At 46.5% G+C, this 15584-nt stretch overlaps 1 protein-coding gene across 2 annotated transcripts in view; it reads left to right on the forward strand.

The window, feature by feature from the left end:
- The window catches only part of KATNAL2 (katanin catalytic subunit A1 like 2), a 597051-nt gene that overhangs the window by 306205 nt on the left and 275262 nt on the right, over positions 1-15584 (forward strand). The window lies entirely within an intron of this gene.

Raw genomic sequence — 15584 nt, forward strand, 5'->3', positions numbered from 1 at the left:
ATTTCCATTTTGGCTCTTGCCCAATCTCAGGCTTCAATAGTGTTCTGCATATCTGATAGTCCCATGTATGCCACCATGGGAAATGGCTTAGGGAGTTTCTCACAGGAACATGAGTCTTTGTCTCCAAAGGCAGAGTCTCTCCAGGTGAAGTTCCACTTGCCTCAACTCCTAGGGAGGGTATTGCGGAGCAGGCTCTCCTCCCCAGCCTCACAGTGGAGGCTCCCCTTTGGGGAGAAAGTACAAATTCCCTCAATTTGTCCCAGTATGTTTAGAGTTTGTGCAGGCCAGTGCAATGAGGGTTGGTGAATGTGTTGGGCCTGCTGTGGGAGAGGTGCATTGTCATGGTACGGGTATTGAGGGGCAATGCTAGCACATATTGGCACAACCAGCATGGACATACAGAAGCCTTACTAGAATTATTGATAAAGCCAACATGAGCGTGTTCCTACATAGCAGTGCTAGTGCTGGCATATAAAGGTACAGCCATTGTTGATATGTTTTATTTACAGTGACATGATTTGCAATATGGGCAAAGCCAACAAAAGTGGGTTCTATGCAGGGATAATGATATATATTGTCACATCTAACATGGGAAAAGCCAGAATGAGTGTGTTTTTAAGATGGTATATTGGTATATATCAGCACAGCCAACACAGTATATTTTCTTACAGTGGCATTGTGGGCAAAGCCATCATGAGTGTGTTCCTACATGGGGATGCTGGCATGTATTGACACAGGCAGCCTGGACATGTTTTATGAACGCGGTCATTCAGGCATTATTGGGCACAGCCAGCATGAAAACATGTTGGAAAATGCTACTCTATCCTGTTGTTGATATGGCATCCTTTGTCTTTTTTCATGTGTTCCCCAACAAAACCTATTTGATAACATTTTATTCAATGTTAACCCATTATTTTAAAAATGTTCTCGGCTCAGCAGGTACAACCACCCAATTCTCACATGGTTGGTTGGGGATTTCTCTATACTAATTCCCTCATGCATATTTGTGGGAAATACTCAGACCCCTTTAGTGAGGAACCTTGAGCTAAGGGAATTAAACATCTCCTAATGGGTTGTTTCATAATATTGGCATACAAATATAATAATTTGCAAATCATAGCCATCTCAAGTATTGCTATCTTGACAATATTTGTAATGGGTAATTCTGCCCACCTGACTAACCTCACCTGGATCTCTAAGACAGCCTACTCAAGGTAAGGTCATATAGGTCAAAAATCCACCTAATAACTGTGACAGTAGTACAGGATACGCATAGAACATTGGGCCAGCCCTACATGGGCACCCATCACCTTGCACAACTGTGAAGCACATGACACCACAATCCAGGCAAAAAAAGACATTGCTCAATGAAACATTCACTGAGCCTGGAGACGCCGGTTGTGTAGTAAATACTACTTCAAATAATAGTTGAAACGTTTAATTTTGTAATATTTTATTGTTAAGAAAAAATACAACAATCATTAGGTTTTCTGTGGTAAAGTAATCTTCTTTTTCATTTTTCAATTAGTTTTATGCAGAAGCCCTAGCCGATGCATTTCGGATTTTAAGTCCTTCAGGGCGGGCTCTAAAAGAATATAATAAATACAATCTTGTAGAGACAGTCAGCCTCATCACGAGTTTGGCGGTAACCCTAAAATGCGGCGGTAACGCTATTACCGCTACATGCAAGGGTCTTCCCAATCACGGGTTTGGCTGCATTTAATGCACTGGGAATTTGCCAATTTTTGGTGCAATTACCGAGTGGTAATAAAGCCGATGGTAGTTGTGCCGAAAATTCCCCATTGGGTCAAATGGGGAATTCCCGAATGGGCCCAATGGGGAATGGGGAATGGGCAATTACTGTTCCGCCAAACCCGTGATCCGGCTCTAATAGCGCCCTGGGGTTTGGCGGTAACGCTATTAGCCCTGGCGGTATCTACCGCCCAACTTGCGATGAGGCCCAGTGTCTTATAACAGAGTATATATAGTAAATACATCACAGTTAAATACTGCAAATTGTCCTGATAAATCGTATGTTCTTTAGAGAGTAACAAGTTATTTCCAATTGTCTTCACTCTTTGTGTTGTGGCATTAGAACTATTCACACTCATCACTACACATCGCCTAATGTTAGAAAAAATACTATAACCCGGTGCCCTATCCTTAACGCTATGTATGTGTGATTGTTCACCATAACCACTGTAAAAATAAAGGTTACCTTGACAGATTACCAATCATCATCAATAATTCCTGATCAAGTATGTTAATCAAGGCGGCAGTGTGTCGAGGCACTGGTACCTAATGTGGGGCCAATGCAAAGAAAGGGGGGGATCTTAGATGAATAGACAAAAGTGTGTGATCAGTCATACAGTTACATAATACTTGGCAAAGTGTATAGTAAGTATGTGATTTCTTATCTTTACGATCAGTGGTAACAGTGAGTTGTTCTCTAGAGGATTCCTAGGTATGTAGTCACTATTGAGCTGCAGCAGGGAGACCTAGCAGGAAAATTGCCAGACCGTTTACAGTCTTTGCACGGGTTAATAATAAATGTAATCCATAAACTTCCTTGTATTCAATGATGCTTTGAAAGGTATTGCGTGTTTTACTTAGTGCGCTGTTGGTGGTAGCAGTACTCCTGTTGTTCACTGGGGGTCCCGGCGCTACTACACCTCATGGAACGCTGGCATTGCCATGGAAGCAGCCACAACGGGCCCACCAGTAAGATTTTAACAATCTACGTCATTGCGCGACCATGCGGTGGCATCAAACGTGGAAGTAGTGACAGCGTGTTGCAGTGTATGGGTGTGTCTCCCTTGTGTGGAATCATGGGGAGTGTACTTCCTAAGTTATCCAGGCCGTGGTGTACAAACTTGCAGATGTTTTTGCCTTTGAAATTAAAAATTAGAACTTGAAACGAGCGATATTTACCAGCTTGGATTACCACGTGAATAGGCATACTCATTATACATTATGGAGCCACATATATACATTACTAATGTGCAGTCATGGTGAATGTTCTAATACTTGGTGCTCTGGGCAGCATACAGAGGGTGCTTGTATGTACGATGTATGTAGCACTACCAATTGACATAAATGGAGCCCAAATTTGACCTTCGTCATCCACAATGATTATTGACAAGGGTCCTCATTACAAGTTTGCTGGTCCGGAAACAACGGTGTCTGCCTGCCGGAGCTGCTGTGCCCGACAGGTGGGAGCCTGCCGGACATAGCGGCCATGGTAGGCAGACGGAAGCACTGACACCGTTAATAATGGTGCCGATGCTTCCGTGCTCCCCATTCCCGTAGAGTCCTATGGGGATTAACAAAATTGCTGGCGCCGGATTTACTGGCCCAACGGGTAATTCTGGCGCTGGTAATTTACTACAGGTCTGGCGGCAGCCTGCTGGTTTTACCGGCACAGCTACCACCGGACTCGTAATGAGCCCCAATGTCTACATTGGTAGCTCTGTAGTTCTACGTACTGCTCACTATGAGGGTAAAGTACCTTGTTTGCACCATTCATTAATGTTCTTAGAATCACTTATTGATAGCTGGTCTCTTACGCGCGACAGAGCTGTCACTGATGTCCCGAAACTCCTGTGCATTGCACGTATTGTCACAAATTACTGGCATACAAAAGAGTCTTCTCAGATTTGGCAGTTACATCACTGCTCTGCAGTTGTATGGTAGACGGCAGGTCCAAGCTCATACTATGTTTCTTTTTGATCATATAGATCTTCTCATTCATGTGAAATTCCTTAGGTGTCGATTATAAAAAAGAGTATTCCCAGATTTGACAGTTACATCACTGTTCTGCAGTTGTGTGATAGAGGGCATGTACAATCTCAAACTCTTGATCTCTTCTTTCTCATGTGGATCTTCTCATTTATGTGAAATTTCTTAGGTGCCGATTCTCCCAAAAAGAGATGGTCATAAGTAGCAATGTAAATCCAATTCCTCATTCAGACCAGATGGAAAGACTGTGTCCAGTCTATCGATCCAAAAGGCCTCTCTCTGCTGTAGTTTCTTAGTTGGACTCGTTCTTAGTTCGTTCGTGTTGATCACTTTAAGAGTCTGGAATCTAGTTTGGGTCAATTGATGTTTGTATTGGCTGAAATGTCTCGCTAAGGGTGACTGTTGATTGTGTCCCACACAATCCCAACAGTCAAGATTCACACCCAGTCATCAAGCCAGTAATCCATTGTACTGTCTGCCTCATGATGAATGCGCCCACAGGGCTGTAGCACCCTGGGACCCCCTAGTACATGATACACTTCATGAGATCACACCCTTCAGTATTCCAACAATGGTAATGATGCACTGAGGCACTGTTTTAATGTCTCCCAAGAGGCACAGAAGACACAGAGGACCTCATGGAAGGCACCAGCAGATCAGGCACTCCTGCCCGTGGAAGTTTCATGAAGGGATCAGGACATGTTGCACCCAGGAAGGACATTGCCCAGAAGAAGACCACGAGGACCCTCCTGTTCAAGGGTACTGTAATGGGAGCTCGGGGGGCACAGCCACACCTGCCACTGTCATGGCCCCTACTCTGGCCATCACGGAGCCTGTAGGGCCACCTACCACTGAGCCACCTTCCACCACTGTTGGCGAGTCTGATTGCGAAGTGCAGACACCATACAGAAAGTGGACCATGCAAAGTTTGGTGCCACTGGCGCCACCTCCTCCAGATGCCCCTGTGAGGCAGATGTCCATAGAATCATACCTCCTGCCCAGCATTTTGCCCATACTCTACTCACTCCCCCTTGTCACCTCGCTGTGCCCTCCGTTGGGACCATCCAGAGGACACAGAATCCATACCTGAAAGATTACAAGGTGCATGGAAAGGAGGTGTCTGGCATCGAGGGACGGCATCTCCATCTGTCTCCCAGGACAGTGCAACAACACACCCTCCAAGTCATCTGGGAGAGGCTAACCCACATTGAGCAGCTCAAGGTCACGAGGAGTGAATTGCTCACGAGTAACTGGGCCATTCACAGGCTATGCAGGATGTGATGCAGGGTGCCTACAGACGGGTTGCCACTGCCCTCGACCATCTGTGTTGCTGGTGGCACTGCAAGCAGCAACACCCTCATTAGACAAAGGGTGCAGGAGTTGGCAGTGCATATATCTGCCACGAGTGAGCCAATTGCCAGGTGTGAGGGGTCAGAATTGTGAGGCAGACAACTGGGTAAAGTTTTTTCACAAGATGCCATTTTATTAACTCAAACGGGATTTGACAAATGCCTCCTAATCCCTAACCTAAAGAGAATTTCCCTGCCTATCCAAATAAACTAAAGGAAACACTCTAACAAAAAGGAATCTGTCCCTCACACTCATGCATACATCAAACTCATAAAGGCAATATATGGCAATTCAAATATAACAGAAACTACAGTTATGTTCAACATAAATATAATAACTGTGTATCCTTGTAACCTGGGTTGGATCCCCTTCCCCAGATTCAAAGCAGAATTTTCAATCACAAGTTCAAAAAAGAAACCAAGTTTAATCATAAAGTACTTCTTGCTCCAAAAGTCTTTCACTTGGACTTTAACCAACAGGTCAACTAGACAACAATCTTTATCTCTCCACTTAGAGTAGAGCAAACAGTTCAACACAATTTCTTTTTAGGAAACAAAATACTTTCACAATTCTTCTTTATCAACAACAATGTTTGTCAGGATGATTCCACAATAATTCATGAAACACCTTTAGTGGTCTTGCCACTTCTTCTTCACAACCTTTTACTTCAATGATATCTTCCTGGTCCAGCAACTTGCCAGGACTACCACTAAAAAGCACCTATGCTGGTGTACTTGTCTGCCAGGACAAAAAGCTCTTAACACTACTACAAGTACTTGCTGGTAAAGTTTACTTCAAACCTTTTTGACTTTAATCAACTTCAAAATTCACAGCTCCTTTTAGGAAATCATGTTACACGCTGGTACTGTTTGTGCCACTGTTGTATTTGCCACTCGCAATGCAGGTTATACCCCTCTCCTCCTTGACACTCCATCAAGAGGGCTGCTCTCCTGCCACTATTGCTTTCCCACTTTTACATTAAACAACTTCTGAAAATGTTTCTTTATTACACTTGGCCCTCTTTGCCTTGGGGAATGCTTGTTGATGTCTGGTTTAAATATTGCCTCTCCCTCTCTCTGACATTAATGGTTACAATCTCTCTGCAATCATGTTATCTTGTTATTTTGCTACTGGGATTTAGATGTTTAGACCCTCTCAGGAACGTCATCCACTTCGCAGGTAGCGGCGGCTCTGTTTTCCTTCTACCTCTGCTGCTGCAACTGCAACAGGTGGTTTCTACAACCCCACCTTCTGGTTCTCATGGCCTCCACCCTAGGAGGCCTTGTATATTCAAAAGTCCTGCTCATCAGAACCACTAGACTGCATCTTACAGTTTAGTGCATCTGAGACCCTCTTCTGCATCTCAGTACTTGGGGCCTTGTGGGACTTGAAGTCCCCAATGTTCTGATTATCTTTTCCTTCACATGTTACAATTGTACAATAGTCAATTAAGATTGTAGGGTGTTTAGGGAAGTTAGTGAAGGGCTTCTCCCAGTTTTCCTGACCAGATTCCCCTACCATGTGGTCCTCCCGCAGAACACCACCCGCAGGGTCAGGATCAGGAAGTGTCTGCCTTTCCATGGCCACATGAGAAGGGTTCTAGGCCATGGTTTCTGGGAGATAATCTCTGATTCATCACACTATACACTACCTTGAACAATCTCACTTGCTACCTATGCACGCACACTCAAAAAACAGTACCACTTCGACTCATCATCCAATACCTCCCCTTTTCCAAAAATTGACACCACTCTCTAATACATCCAGCTGGTCTCTTGGTCTGCCACCTCCTCCTTCTCTGACTTCATCCGAACAAACTACTCCTTCCCACTACCTGTTGCCCTCTTTGCCATGGCCAATTTTGCCCTGTTTCCCTGCCCGGGAGGTGTTACAAAGAGTAAAGATGTTATTTAGCGAGGTAACCCCTGTCCCTTTCGCTGCTCAGGTCCACAGCGAGATAGTAATGGCGATCTGTGTTTCACAATGGCCAAGTACATGTTAGTGGCCCTGTGGATGTCTTCCCCCAAGGTAAATGAATGGCCCTTTGGATTTTGTGGCTCTTGTTGATGTCTTTAGGGGTAAAGGCAGGGAGCTTGCTGTAGCCCTTGCCTCTGCTGGGAAGCGGTGTACAGCATGCTCCATGGCTACGTGACCTCTGCAGCTCTTTCTCTGCTATTTCTCTCTTCGGATGCTGCTTCAGTGACTCTGGCGTCATGACACAGTTAGCACGAAGTGCTGGTGGGCTGCTGTCTCTGTCGATTCTTGCAGTTTAACGGGTGATTAATACTGGGTCTGAAAAAGAGAGAGAAAACCTGATGATCATTTTGTTCAAGAGGCATGGGGCGGTGCAAGTGATTTCCTGCTCAGATATAAACCGTCATTTGGGGCGGGGAGGCAGGAATTGGGGACCTCTCAACTGCCACCCCCTCCTTTGGGGTTGGACTGGCTTTGCATTCCTCCTTGGTAGGCCCCTCTACTCTATGCTGAGAAGGGTTTTCATCCCCTTTTGACAAGGTCAAGGTACTGACCTTGTCACAGTAGTTTGATGTAGTTGTGTGTGATTGTGTGGGTGTTACCCTGCATTTGAACCACATCGTATTGCTAAATGGGAACAATAAAAACAACACTGACGTAAGAGAATAGCCCATCCATCATGGGTGCCTACTGTATTTGCATTAGGTTTATTAATGTAAGAACGCAGGATTGAAAACATTTGATGATCAGAGCAAATGCACTATGAAACTAACATTTCGAAGGGATTGTGTCCTCCGACGTATTCCTTATCTTAGATATCTCTTTCCAGCTTTGCTGGCCTCGGAAATTTTTTCTCTCTAGAGGGCGCTGCCCGTCGACGTCCGCCGAGTCGATGTCCCTCGACAGCCGCCGTATCGAGGTCGACGTCATCCTGCCTATAAAGGCCGCGCGCAGCGTCCGTTGCTCAGTTCCGTTTTGTAGCCCACAATAATTCTTTCTGGACTAGACTAATCACCCTGAAGGAGCGTAAGCTGCAACAACAAGGGAAGTAGTACTGCGGGGATGGATGGGAGGGTCGATAAGGAATACGTCGGAGGAACATCCCATCGAAAGAACGTTACAAGGTAAGAAGTAACTTGTTCTTGGAAGGGATTGTGTCCTCTGACGTATTCCTTATCTTAGACAAGTCTAGAAGGTACCACGTTCTCCTGGCCCAATCCGGGGCAATTAGGATCATGGTTTTCCGGAATCTTCTCAACCTCCTGATCATTTGAGGAATGACAGGGAATGGTGGAAATGCGTACAGGAGTGGAAACTCCCAGTCCACTATGAACGCGTCTCCCAGAGCTCCTCTCGGGGGAAATTCCCTTGAACAGAACAGATCGCACTTCCTGTTGACACTGGTGGCGAACAGATCCACCTGAGGGGTTCCCCAAAGGGCGAAGATCTCTTGAAGGACTTCCTGAGCTAGCTCCCACTCGTGGGAGACTGTGCTCTGCCTGCTCAGAGCGTCCGCTGTCAAGTTCTTCTCTCCGGCTAGGTGAACTGCCGATAGAGAGATTCCTTCTTGGATTGCCCAAAACCAGAGCTGCATCGCCTCTCTGCACAGAGGTAGTGATCCTATGCCTCCTCTTTTGTTGAGGTAATGCATGGCCACTGTGTTGTCCGTCATTATCAGGACATTCTTTCCTTGTACAGATGGCAGAAAAGCCTTCAGCGCAAGTCTGATGGCCCTCAGCTCTAACAGGTTGATATGTAGTCTGGACTCCGATGGAGACCAACGACCGCTGATGGTCAAGTCGTTGGCGTGGGCTCCCCACCCCGTGAGTGAGGCATCCGTGACTACTGTTATCTCCGGCCAGGGTTGCCAAAACTGCTCTCCTTTCAGAATGTTCTCCTGACAGGCCCACCACTGAAGGTCTCGAGCCACCCTGTCGGGAACCTGAAGAAGATCTGTCATTCTCCCTGAGAATTGTGACCACTGAGTTCTCAGTGCCCACTGGAGAGATCTCATTCTCAGGCGAGCCTCTGGCACTAGGAAAATGCAGGATGCCATGAGGCTTAGCAACCTCAAAAAGTCGAAGGCTGGGAGACGTTGGGCATTTTGAAACTTGGTGACCATCTGTAGAATATCTTGAGCCCTCACCTCTGGTGGCGAGGCTTTTCCCAGGGAAGTGTCCAGGATCGCCCCGATGAACTGGAGTCTCCGCGATGGTATCATTTGTGAGTTCTTTAAATTGAGGGAGAAGCCCAGTCTGTGAAGGGAGTGGCAAACATGATCTAGCTGGATCTGAGCTTGTTCCAAAGATACAGCTCTGATCAACCAATCGTCCAGGTAGGGGTAGACGTGAATCCCTTCCCTCCTTAGACTTGCAGCCACTACCAACATTAACTTGGTGAAGACCCTCGGGGCGGAGGTCAGCCCAAATGGCAGCACTCGAAATTGATAATGAGAGTTGCCAATTGCGAACCTCAGGTATTTCCTGTGTTTGAGATGGATTGGCACAGCAAAGCTGGAAAGAGATATCTAAGATAAGGAATACGTCGGAGGAAAATCCCATTGAAAGAACGTTACAGGGTAAGAAGTAACTTGTTCTTCTGATTAACTTCTAGAAACGATAATTGTCAAAATATGCTGTCCTTTGATTTGGATGCTAAAGATCATAGTTTCCACTAGGAACTGTGAGAAACCTGAGGGTATTCTCACTCCTCTCCCCCTCCCCTGGAGCCTCTTCTCAGGTGGCCAGGGGAGGGCCGCCGCTGTTGGATCCAGAACCAGGGGGTGGACAAGCAGGGGAGGATCACCTGGATGGATGGTCCTTGGGAATAGGGAATAAGGTATCCACTGGCGAGATGTTGTATCCCCCTTTTCTTGCTGATGGCCAATCTACCATTACCCCTCCCACGACCTCTTTCGGTTGTGGTAAAACATCTTCTGTCATTTAACCATAGTACCATCTACTGGTGCAGACACACCCTATTCAATCTCACCACTTCTCACCCTCTCTCCTCTGCCAATCAACTTATCATAATTCAACCTATATATGTCCATTCCCATCTTGTCTTGCCTCCCCGTACCCATTTCCAACATAAACTGCGACAAGGGAGAGGCAACCGGGAGCAGTGAAGATTACCCATAGACATAACAGTGAGAAACAGAGAGAGGCCTACCACATTACAACACTAGGCTGTCCCACTAATAGAGTCAGGCAAGGTCAGGATGTTTACAGTGGAGTAACTTTTTTGAAAATGTTGGGGGGGACATCATGATAACTGAAAGAAAGGGGCAGGGTGGAGCAGGCAGTCGTTGGCACTGAGGGATAAGAATAAACTACTACACGACAAGAGTCCATTGCCGCCACGCTCAGTTAAAATTTTCATAAGACTGATGGGTATCTTTAAAATTCAATTCTAAAGACACGCCAGTCTTCTGAAACTTATAACACCACAGTTGGTATTTAGAATTCACTGCATCGACAACAGAAAAAGCCTGCTCCACCTTTACCTAAAGCGGGTATGCAAGCAGGCTGAAGGGAGCTGGTGTTTGATTATTGCCACCAAGGCACTGACTCAAACAAGCATATAGACCTAATACAAAATGGATTCCTGCAAGATTTTAAAACGGCGCATTAGGTTGCTTATTCTGATTTAATTCATTACTTGCAACATCTTTTATTTGATTTGTTTTAGATGTAGCAACAGTTTACACAAATAGTGTGTAACCCTGATTATTTGCCTTTTTTTATGTATAGAGCAGTAAACGTCAAAGTTTTTAACAAGTCTGGGGAGGATAGCTCAGGGGCAACATGCTCGCCTTGGAAGCAAGAGGACACGGAGCAACCACAGGTTTGATCCCCGGATCCCTGCTTAGAAGCCTCTGGGTATTAAGCGTGTTATAAATGACCAATTATAAAAAATTATAATTATCAGAAGTAAATACTTCTTGTTCTGCAGCCAGTGCAGGAATGTAAAGAATGTTGCGGTAGTAGGCATTCTTGAATGCTGGCATGGAATTACTTAGTTAATATGTATTATCCGTCTAAGGTCTTAGACCTGCTATGGTGGTGTTTGCATAGCCGGATGACTGTACAATATCCACTTTATTCCTCAGGGCTTTTTATATAAACCAGCAGGCGAGGACAATGCTAGACGATTAGGAACAGGCTTGGCTGCAGACCGTTCCGGACCAGTTTGGGTAAAGCTAGGATGTCAGCTGCCCTTCCACACGATCTGGGGGACTGTCACTGGCTGTTTTGCTCCAGATCTCACAATGTCGAGTAGATTTCATTGTCTAAGGGACTTGAAGGAGATTGACTGGCAGGAGGCCCAACTTATAGATGGGCTGCCACTGGTGGCCATTTAGAGAACCAACGGTACCCAAAGCTATAGTGAAGGCTCAGAATTTGCTAGGGGGTGTGATGGGGGTTTAATGACTTAAAGGGGAGGGTTATTCATATCCCAAAGCCCATTTCCAAATGACCCTAGCACCAGCTGACCGATGTCCCGGGAGGATAGCTCACAACACAGGTTCGATCCCTGGGATCACGCTTAAAAACCTCTGGGTATTAACCACTTTTTAAATAACCAATTACAATTACAACTTTCAGGAACAATACACAGAAAAAGCCTGTCAATGCTTGAACCCAAGCTAGCCCAGCGCATGCGCAGATGCGGTGGGGGCCATTGTGGGAAATGATCGTAATGGCATCGAGCCTTGAACAGACAGCCCGAACCACGAAGGACATGAGCCCACAATGCTCTAAGGTGCATTCTGGAGCTTGCCAAATGATTAAGGGTCGATAGACTGCACACGGTGCATTCTTAGAAGGAGGCTCGGAGTGAACTCAGGACAAAACACACATCACACATGAGGGAAAGATCCAGAGTGAAGGTCATGCAAGCAGCCACATGGACACAGTGATAGATTTTACTCATTAAAGATGGCCGCTCCATGCATGCACATACACACAATACGGGTGGGCAGATGTGAACAACACTTACACCAAATAGAGCTCATGGCATGTACCAGTAATCTGGTACACACATTAAATTACTAGACTGTGCCCAACAAAGGCCTATTGTACATGCAATGATATAAACAATAAAGCTCACACACATTATCGATACATGTAATTCTCACAGAAATGCTTACACACACGGGCAGGGACGCACGGTTAAGACGACACCCATCACACACCGTCATACAATGGCACCCACAGACCAGCACATACAAACAGACACAGCCAGTAAAGGGAAAGGGCAATTTTTGCACGGTTCAAAGTGACTTTGCACTGCCAATACAAACGCTGATCCGTGGAACTGCGCAAAGTTAATTTTTGCAGGGAAAGTCAGTCATTTTTGCAGTACAAAAAGAACTTTGCACTGACTTCACACTGCAAAAATACATTTTGCACAATTCCATGAATCTGGGTTTGTGTCGGCAGTGCAAAGTCACTTTGAACCGTGCAAAAAATTCCATGAATGGGGCCCAAAGCTTCTTCATACACAGAGTACAGCACAGACAGGTTGACACACACAGAGTAAAGACAAATTGCATACAAACACAGTCTTTCGCACACGTCCTCTCAGAACCTAACAGACATGCTCAGAAAACTTAACACACAATACATGACAGTCTCAGTGAAGTCCAAGAATCACAGGCACAGTCCTACACACAGTTGCACGGTGCATGGCTGACAGACTAAAGTAAAGCCACAGCTTGTTCACTTTGAGAACCCCACACACCCTGAAACACGGACACGCACTGCCAAGGACAGACACACAGACAAAAGGGCTTACTGCAGACATACACATCAGGCAACAATGAACCTCGACACATTTGAGACAAAGCAAAACCCACTAGACAGCCCACTCGCAAACACATGGGACAGACACGTTTGTTGACATGCGCGGGCGGGTGCGTGCACCAACACACAGATTAAACAGGCGGGAATGCAGACAACTAAACACAACACATGTTAATCTGTTCCCTCTCAGAAGCCATTTGTTCGCAGATCACACTGGGTGTTAGGGGCAATGTGCGATGTACAGGTCATAACAATACCACAATGTTCCTCACAACCCATCCAGTCAACACCAAAGAGGCATTCTGGAGACCCTGTTTTTGATGCCTAGTGAAGAAGATGTAGTTATGGGTAAAGGGAAGGGGGTTCTTTATTTTAATATAAAGGTTCTCTCCAGTAAATGGTGTCACGGCAGGTCTCAAAACACAACCAGATGACGTCAAATAATGGAAAATGGTGGTTGGGGGTGGTGACTTTTCACTAGCTATGCCCACGTCTAAAATGAATATTCCATGTACCCCAGGGGACTGGGGACTTCAAGCCTGCCGAATACAAAATGGGCAGCTGAGAGCTATCTCTTTACGTAGAGGCATTACCAGAAACAAGGGTGCTCAACTTTTATTTTAAGGCAACGAGTGAATGCATGTAACCTTCAACAAACCGATACATTGTGCCAACTTTAATTCAAATGAAAGCGGATGAGGATTGGAGGACCTTTTCTCACAGCATCAAGGGTTTGTGGGTCTTTAAAATGATGACGGGAAGTTTCAAGTGATGACGAGCAGAAGAGATGCACAATTCTGGACTGAAGGGCCAGGCCAGGCGGGAGCATTGGGGAGCGGGGGGCGGGATAGACTATGTCAGGGTAACAGGCAGCTGAAATATGAAGGCTGCACATCTGGCACACTGGACTCAGAGACAGGCCTAGCTCAGAGCCCCTGAAAGATGCAAGGTCTGTGCAGTTTGAGGCAGCTCTGCGGTTCGCCTCTCCAGCTCCACAGGCCTCATCTCCCCAGTCACTGGCTCCATTTTGTTCCTTTTTCCTCTGTACCTGCGTCCGCCCCTCGCCGCCCTCCCCACCCCCAGTAGTTCTCTACCTCATATCTCTTCTTTTGCATCCCCCCCTTCTTGAAACACCTATGCATGTTCATTTCTGAAAGAGAGAAAGTGAGAGACGCGAGGGAGAGGGGACAGGGGAGACATGTAAAGGCACGGGCACCTTAAAAATATGAGACAGGGGCACAAACGCGCTGCAATAAAACAGGGTGAGAAGCTTACCTGCTGTATGATTGAATCTTCTTTTGTTTGCCTGCAAGGTCGCAACATGGGAAAGGATTAGTTGGCAGAGGTCACACACTGACCGTCACCATGGGGGAAACACTGCACGCACGTGCCTTTCAGGGACCAGGGTGCCACAGAGCTCACCTCCACAAGAACACTCCTGAAGGTTGCCACCCACGCACATGCATGCGTGCAGGAGCTTGCCAGTCATCTCCCCACACACTCACACTAACGAATTTCATTGGCTGACAAGCAGCCAATGAAATATCGTAAAGTATCACTATGCAGAAACTAAACTGAAAGCCTATACTGAAACCGGCCCGGCATGCGCACTATAACGATATGACATTTGTTGTGCAGTGCCGCACAGGCACCCACACGCAGAAAATAAAACAGAGCTCAGCCAGCCTGGCCTCAATTACACAGCCTGCGGTCACATTTCCTGCCAAAAGTTGGGGGGACAAAAAGGCATGCCACAAATGTTGGGGGGACAAAACACCCTGTGCCTCCCTATAATTACGCCCATGGCTGTTGACCTTAACTATTCACACCTGCCTCCACTTGACCCTCAGGGTATAAAAGGTGTGGTTGTGCCAGAGAAGATGAGCAAGCTGGGGTTGCTGGTTGGAACGTGGAGGATGCTGCACGAGAAGCCTTGAAAGTCTGGAGGTTAGCGGGAAGCAGAGACTCTGACCCTGTGATGTTGGAGGGCTGCAGGGGGGCGAGGAAGCCGTGTGTCCATGGAGCCGGAGTGAGGCGAGTTGCTAATTATTGGCCGTGTCCAGGGCACTGCTCATACCCATGGGGCGTGTTACCAGTCTTAAGGATGCCTGAGGGGCAGGTTGTGAGACCCTGACCTCGGGCCACAGAAACTGAAGAAGCTGCTTGCTAGCACTGCGCTATCTGGGTGAGTTTTGTAACAAGAGAGGGAGAGCAACCCAGTGGCGTGCTTGTGGCTGGAGCGGGATTAGAGATTTGAAAGTAGAAAGTGGCACGGAAAAAGGAAAGCAAGGGAGACAAGATAGGAAAAGACAGAAGAGGAGAGGGTGCGAGCAACCTGAAAGCAGAAGAGAGGGTCTGAGCAACCCGAAAGACAGAAAGAGTGCATTTGAAAGTCAAAGGAAAGCAAAGAGATGGTGCAGAGAAGTTGCAAGCAAACTGAAAGACAGAAAGAGTGCATTTGAAGGAACTGGCAAGGAAAGAGAGTGTGCGAGCGACCCGAAAGCAGAAGAGGGTGCGAGCAACCCAGAAGTAAGAAAAGAAGGTGCAAGGGTGCATGGCAAAGCAAGAGGAATGTGTAAAGGGCACAGCAAAGAGAAAGAAGGTGCAGGAGTGCACTGCAAAGTGGAAAGCAAGGGGAAAATGAAACAAAACAGAAGAAAAGATACAAAGTGTGTTGAGAGGGGTCAGAAGTGGTCGTACAAGGGTGAAGCATAA

The sequence above is a fragment of the Ambystoma mexicanum genome, chromosome 6p (assembly GCF_040938575.1).
Source record: "Ambystoma mexicanum isolate Mex_15411 chromosome 6p, UKY_AmexF1_1, whole genome shotgun sequence".
Classification (NCBI taxonomy): Eukaryota; Metazoa; Chordata; class Amphibia; order Caudata; family Ambystomatidae; genus Ambystoma; species Ambystoma mexicanum.